At 38.5% G+C, this 6,877-nt stretch overlaps 1 pseudogene; it reads left to right on the plus strand.

Annotated features, from left to right (window-relative positions):
- The first annotated feature begins 225 nt into the window (after nt 1–225).
- LOC127099243 (uncharacterized) lies at nt 226–325 on the plus strand (annotated as a pseudogene).
- Nucleotides 326–6,877: the final 6,552 nt, after the last annotated feature.

Here is a 6,877-nt window from a genome sequence, read left to right on the forward strand (position 1 = left end):
TGATCAAGGTTGCTTATCTCGTACATGCCAGTTTTCGTTTGAGGTTTTTCCACCATTGTTCGTTCGGTTCCCCACTGATAATGGTTTTGGGCCATGCTCTCGATAAGCTGGTAAGCATCAGCATAAGGTTTGTTCATTAGTGCACCACCTGCAGCGGCGTCTATTGTTAACCTTGTGTTGTACAAGAGACCATTATAAAATGTGTGAATTACTAACTAGTCTTCCAAACCATGGTGTGGGCAAAGTCTCATCATATCTTTGTATCTTTCCCATGCTTCGAAATGAGACTCGTTGTCTTTCTGTTTAAATCCGTTTATCTGGGCTCTTAACATAGCTGTTTTGCTTGGCGGAAAGTATCGGGCAAGAAAAACTTTCTTCAACTCGTTCCATGTGGTGACTGAGTTGGAAGGAAGAGATTGAAGTCATCTTCTAGCGCTATCTCTTAATGAGAAAGGAAAAAGACGAAGTCGAATTGCCTCTGAAGTGACACCATTAGCTTTAACAGTATCAGCGTATTGGACAAATACGGATAAATGAAGGTTTGGATCCTCGGTAGGATTTCCAGAGAATTGGTTCTGTTGCACAGCCTGCAACAGCGAAGGTTTAAGTTCGAAGTTGTTTGCTTCGATAGCGGGTGGAGCAATACTTGAATGCGGCTCATCTTGCGATGGAGCGGCGTAATCTCTAAGAGCACGAGCTGGTTCTGCCATCTCGGTTATCGAAGGAAAAAGGTTTTTGAAATCAGGAAGTTCTATAGGAGGGAGATTGTTTGCAGCACGATATTCCCGAATTCGTCGTAAGACTCGGAGATATAGTTCGATATCGTTGATTCGTAAATAGAGCGGTTCGCCTTGAGAGCGAGTGCGTGGCATACAAAACAACGAAAGAAAGAATAGAAGAAAAAGAAACCTTAGTCTCTACAGCGTAACGGGAGAGTTACGATATCGATTAAATAAAAGTCCCCGGCAACGGCGCCAAAAACTTGATCGCTCGACTTCGTGAGTCGAGAATGGGTACAAACTGCAAGTGCACAGTTCTATCGCGTAGTTTTAAAAGATATCGATCCCACAGGGACTTATGAATCGATATACCGTTATCTAAGGTTACTTCGTAAAGCTAAGGTGAACAATGTTTGATTGTTTGGGGGAAAGCTAAAAACTAAACTAAGATCTAGATTAAATATTAATAAAGCACATATCGGTATGCAGTTCGTCGTAATTAGGGAATCAATCCTTCGTCGGTCTCTTGGTTTTAAAATAAATCTTTTCAGTTGACTTTATTGATTAAAAGTTTTATCTCAAACTCTCGCTCTATTGAATAAACCATGATTTTATGTTAATGTAGCTGTCACTTATAATTAAGTCAAAAACCATTTTTTGAAAGCAATACAGTCCATAGAAACTCTTTTCAAGAAAACGCCGACCGTTTAAACACCCTTATCTCAAACTCTCGCTCTGTTGACTTAGGTTATATAGTTAAATTCGAATGCTTAACTCTCGTCCTCACATTCAATCTTTAAAAATACTTTTTGGAAAAGATCGGAATTTAATTAACTCTAAAACTTGCTCTCGCCCTGATCTAGAATTAATGTCTAATTTACACTGTCCAGTTAAAACCTCAAACTCTCGCTCTATTGATTTTAACTTCTTTATGTCTTTTACTTTCGTAAAAACCTTTGTTATTAAACCTGTAAATTTAAACCGTAAAAAGAGTGATTTTAATTCTAAACTTAATTTAACCGACTTAGTTTTTATTCCTTCATTCCGCTTACTTTACATACCGATACCTAAATAAATTAGCCAGACATGCTAAACAAACTAAAATATTTATCATGCATAAACAGACTCATCCCAGGCAGATAATATAAATAAATAATAAAACAAAGCATTAAATAATAATTAAAGAACCTGAATGAGGTAAACAATAGTCTTGAACACTCCACCACAAGCCGGTAGGATTTGTTCTTGGATTCTTCAGTTAAACAACAAATTAAAACGAAGGAAATAAAACTAGATTCTAACGTAAGGTTAGATCCGGTAAAAAGGTGTACAATAGTTTCCGGTGTAGAAACTATTGTACGAAAAGAATTAACTAAATGCTAAAAGGAAAAAGGAAAATAGAAATTGCAAAAGAGATAAAGTAGAACTCGTAAAAATAATAAAGAAACAATGCCTAAGCTGCTGGAAAAATAAAATATGCAAAAGCGAAAACGGCAAAGGAAAAATGTGGAAAAGCTTCGGACCCTCTTTGGTTTTGCAAGTGGCTATTTATATATGTTTGAGTAACCGCTTCCGCTGCCAAAAAGTCTTCAACGTGGATAAATGCATGGCGTGGATATAGGGCCCAACACTCCTCAACGTCTCCTCAACGACTCTGAGGCGTTCCTTGCGCCAAAAATGTAGGGGAATGGTGTGACGTTCGTCACACCATGTGTGACGTCCGTCACAGGAGTGTGCAAGGCGTGACGCTCGTCACGCCCTCTGTGACGTCCGTCACATGCACGACACCTGCGCTTTTGTGTTTTGGGCTGGGCTTTGACATTTGGTTCATTTTCTTTCCTTTTTGTACCTCCTTTTCTTCCATTTTTACTTGTGCTTCAAAATAAGCCACCTGAGACAAATAGGAAGAAAATACCGCGTAATATCTAATAAAATGAAGTGAACTGAAATAAATAATAATAAAATTTAATTGAATTAAGTCCAAAAATATGATATAATTTCGTGTTATCAGTTATGCAGTAGAAATCATGTTTTGTGCAGGAACCAATCGATTGGTCCTTAGTAACAATCGATTGCACAAACTTTCTGTTTTAAGTAGAATGAAAATTTGGCAGGACCGATCGATTGACAAGGAGCTCCAATCGATTGCACAAACTTACTGACTTGGAAAACTGGAAATTTTTCAGCTGCCAATCGATTGACACTCAGGACCAATCGATTGATCCTCTGCATTCTTTGAAAAATAGAAATGTGAGATGGACCAATCGATTGGGCTTCCCCAACCAATCGATTGGCTCATACCAAAAACTTCAAAATTCATTTCTTTAATGTTTCTAAGTGCATTTCATCAACCATTAATCACTTGTTATGTTATACTTGTATTGAATCAATGTTAAATGTGAGAATTACATATTGAATCTAGTGAGTTAACCTAGTGATTATTCTTAGGCCATAAGTTAGACTTAAAACTTATATAACTTTAGAAAGTCATTTATTAGTACGATGCTTATGTGAAGGTCGTAAATGAATGGTTGCCATAGTTGAGAGTGAGACGCTTTGTATGGAACATGCATGGTTATTGCTTGTATGTTGGTGAATGAAGTCACCAATGATTGATGAATCTACTTATCTTTTATGGAACTAATCACGTATTCAAAATGTTTGACCCTAGACGGTGTACATCCCTATTTGATATGCTTAGATGAGTAAGCAGTAGGATATGACTCCAATGATTCGTGTCTCAATTGGGTTTGAGCCTCAAACATGGCGGACATGGGGGATATGTGGACACTAAAGTGGGTTAGAGGCACATGCGGTGAAAGACACCCTAAGTGGGTTAGAGTCCCATACGGGTGACAGTCGCTTGGATTGAGTTTGGAACTCATAGAGGACCCAATGTCCACCGTGAAAGTCGAACCATACGCGCATGCATGAACTGATCTTGCCCTAGACGTAGGTCCGCTCATGGATTGATGTTTCGTGAATCTGAATAGTGACTTATTTTTGAGTTGTGAGAACTCTTGAGCATGTTGCCATACATTGTGAAACTTTTCCCCATCACTTAAGTCTTTTTTCCCTTGTAGACTTAAGTTGGATATTGATTAGAAAATCCTGTAGAGCCGAATTAACCCATAAGATAGGGAACCCACTGGGATTATTATCTCACCCCATGTTGTTGATTATTTTTCAGGTAGTTCCGATCAGGCGAAGGGTAATGACAAGATAGAGTGATGTCTTGCTTACCTGATATTTTGGATGACTTCTCCATTGTGTAGATATTTTTGAGATCATTCTACAATGATCTAGTTCCTAGTTTTATTTTGGGAACCTTTGTGTATATTTTGTGCCATGCAGTGTTTTCTTTTGGGCGTGTAATATGTATATTGTTGTCGTTAGGCGCTTATGTGTTTCAGTACCAGTATTACACTATGTATAATATGTATTCTAGACATATATTATATGTGGGTGTTACAATTGGTATCAGATCAGGTCGTGTCCTCTACCTAGCCATGAGATATTATAAGTATTCCTTTCTGCCTCATATGTGGGTTGTCATCATTGTCCTTGATGTTATATTCATAGTATTGAGCCTGATCAACTTAATTCTATTTGTATGACATTCAGGATCATGGCTAATAGATGCAGAGGTCGTGGTAGACCCATAACTCAGAATTCAGATTCAGAACTGCTAAGTGGTAGTGAAGGTTTTCAACGGCCTCAGTTTGTGCAACAGATGCAGCAGCAACATAACCAATTCATACATTAGATGATGTAATAGTTGAATGGTGGTCTTCATCCTCAAAGGGTTCCACAAGAAGTAGTAGGTGGTAGTTTCTGAGATTTCTTTCGCATGAATCCTTCTGAGTTCCATGGTGGATTAAATCCTATGAAGTATCATGAGTGGGTAACCAACATGGAGAGTATTTTTCAGATAGTGCATTGTAGTGAAGAGAATAAAGTTGTGTTTGCTTCTCACATGATAAGGGGCCCTGCTGTGAGGTGGTGGAAAAGTGCTTCGACTCTTATGACCAATTAAGGAGTACCTAGGGATTGGGAGAATTTTAAGACTACTTTTCTAGATAAGTATTTTCCTAGCTCTTTGAGGACCCAGAAAGAATTTGAGTTTCAACAACTTAGACAGGGTACTATGTCAGTGGCTATGTATGCTGAAAAGTTTGAAGGTATGGCTGCTTATTATAGGTAGGCCGTTTACGCACCAGATGAGAAGTGGAAGATCGATCAATTCCTTTTTAGTTTAAGAGGTGAAATCTCTCATAGTGTTTCTCAAAGAGAATTCACTACTTATGCTGAACTGCTAAGGCAATGCTATGTGGCTAAGAACAGTTTGAAGAAAGTTCAAGAAGAAAGGGATCAGTATAGGATTGGACAGAAGGACCAGGGAAGGCCAGGTAACCAATTTAGGCCTAGACCTCAATCTTTCAAAGGAAAACAAGTGAAACATGCAAGACCTAACCATCCTCCGCAATGTCAAGTATGTAAGAAGTCTCATTTTGGAAGATGTGCTGGAAGTGTGATTAGGTGTTTTACTTGTCAGATGGAGGGACACGTGGCTAGGGATTATCCTCAGAATAAGAATCAGGTGCAAGGAAGGAACACTGGTCGAGTTTATACTTTGGATGCAAGGAAAGCTAAGAGCAACAATGCTTTGATTGCTCGTATGTGTCTCGTCAATGATCATCCTTGTTGTGTATTGTTTGATTGTAGGGCGATACACTCTTTTGTATCAATTCAGTGTATGAAGCGTCTTGGCTTGTAAGCAATTCCTTTGTCTCCTCCTATGGTGGTTACTACCGTCGTGGATGATGTGGTTGAGACACCGTCAATTTATGAAAATTGTTCGCTTTCGGTGAATGGTAGAATTTTCCAGATTGGTCTTATTTGTTTACCACTTAAGAAGGTTGATGTGGTCTTGGGGATGGATTGGCTTTCTACCAATTCGGTGTTTATTGGATGTGAAGAGAAGTTAATCATCATTCCATCTAGTGAAGCTACTCTAAAAGATGTATTAACTACTATCTTGGAAGGTACGGTTGGCATGGTTAATTTCTTATTTGAGAAGGAAAAGTCGGTTCTCTTGGTTCTCACCAAGGAACCTAGCGATAATCTGAACGTTACACAAATTCCTGTCATTTGTAATTTCCAGAAGTTTTCCTTGAGGACGTCACTTCTCTTCCTCCTGAAAGGGAAGTGGAATTCTTTATTGATCTGATACTTGGGACGACTCCAATCTTTGTTTATCCGTATCGTATGGCGCCATTCGAGTTGAGAGAGTTGAAGGATCAATTGGAAGAGTTGTTAATAAAGTATTTCATCCGACCTAGTGTCTCACCATGGGGAGCTCCAATGTTACTAGTGAAGAAGAAGGATGGTAGTATGCGGTTGTGTATTGATTATCACCAGTTGAATAAAGTCACCATTAAGAACAAGTACCCCCTGCCAAGGATAGATAATTTGCTAGATTAGTTGAAAGGTGTCTGTGTGTTCTCGAAGATTGATTTACGGCTGGGCTATCATCAAATCATAGTTAAGAATTCGGATGTACCAAAGACCGCATTTAGAACCCGATATGGCCATTATGATTTCCTTATAATGCCTTTTGGTGTGACGAATGCCCCTACTGTTTTCATGGACTATATGAATCGGATATTTCAACCTTACTTGGACCAGTTCGTGGTGATCTTTATTGATGACATTCTTATTTATTCTCGTACTCCGCAAGAGTACGGAGAACACCTAAGGATTGTTCTATCAGTACTGCAAGAGAAGCAACTTTTTGCCAAGTTAAGTAAGTGTGAATTTTGGATGGACGAAGTGAAGTTTCTTGGTCATGTCATATCACAAGGAGGAGTATCAGTAGATCCATCTAAATTCGAAGAAGTTATTAATTGGGAAAGACCGAAGAATGATTCTGAAGTTAGAAGTTTCTTAGGTTTGGCAGGTTACTATCGAAGATTTATTAAAGGGTTTTCTTAGTTAGATTTACCGATGACTAGACTTACCCGAAAGGAAATTTATTTTAAATGGGATTTGAAGTGTGAGTAGAGTTTCATGAGGTTGAAGGAAAAACTAATAACTGCTTCTGTTTTAATCATCTTTGATCCTAGTAAGTCTTATGAGGTATTTTGTGATGCCTCTAA

Source organism: Lathyrus oleraceus, chromosome 6 (genome assembly GCF_024323335.1).
Source record: "Lathyrus oleraceus cultivar Zhongwan6 chromosome 6, CAAS_Psat_ZW6_1.0, whole genome shotgun sequence".
NCBI lineage: Eukaryota > Viridiplantae > Streptophyta > Magnoliopsida > Fabales > Fabaceae > Lathyrus > Lathyrus oleraceus.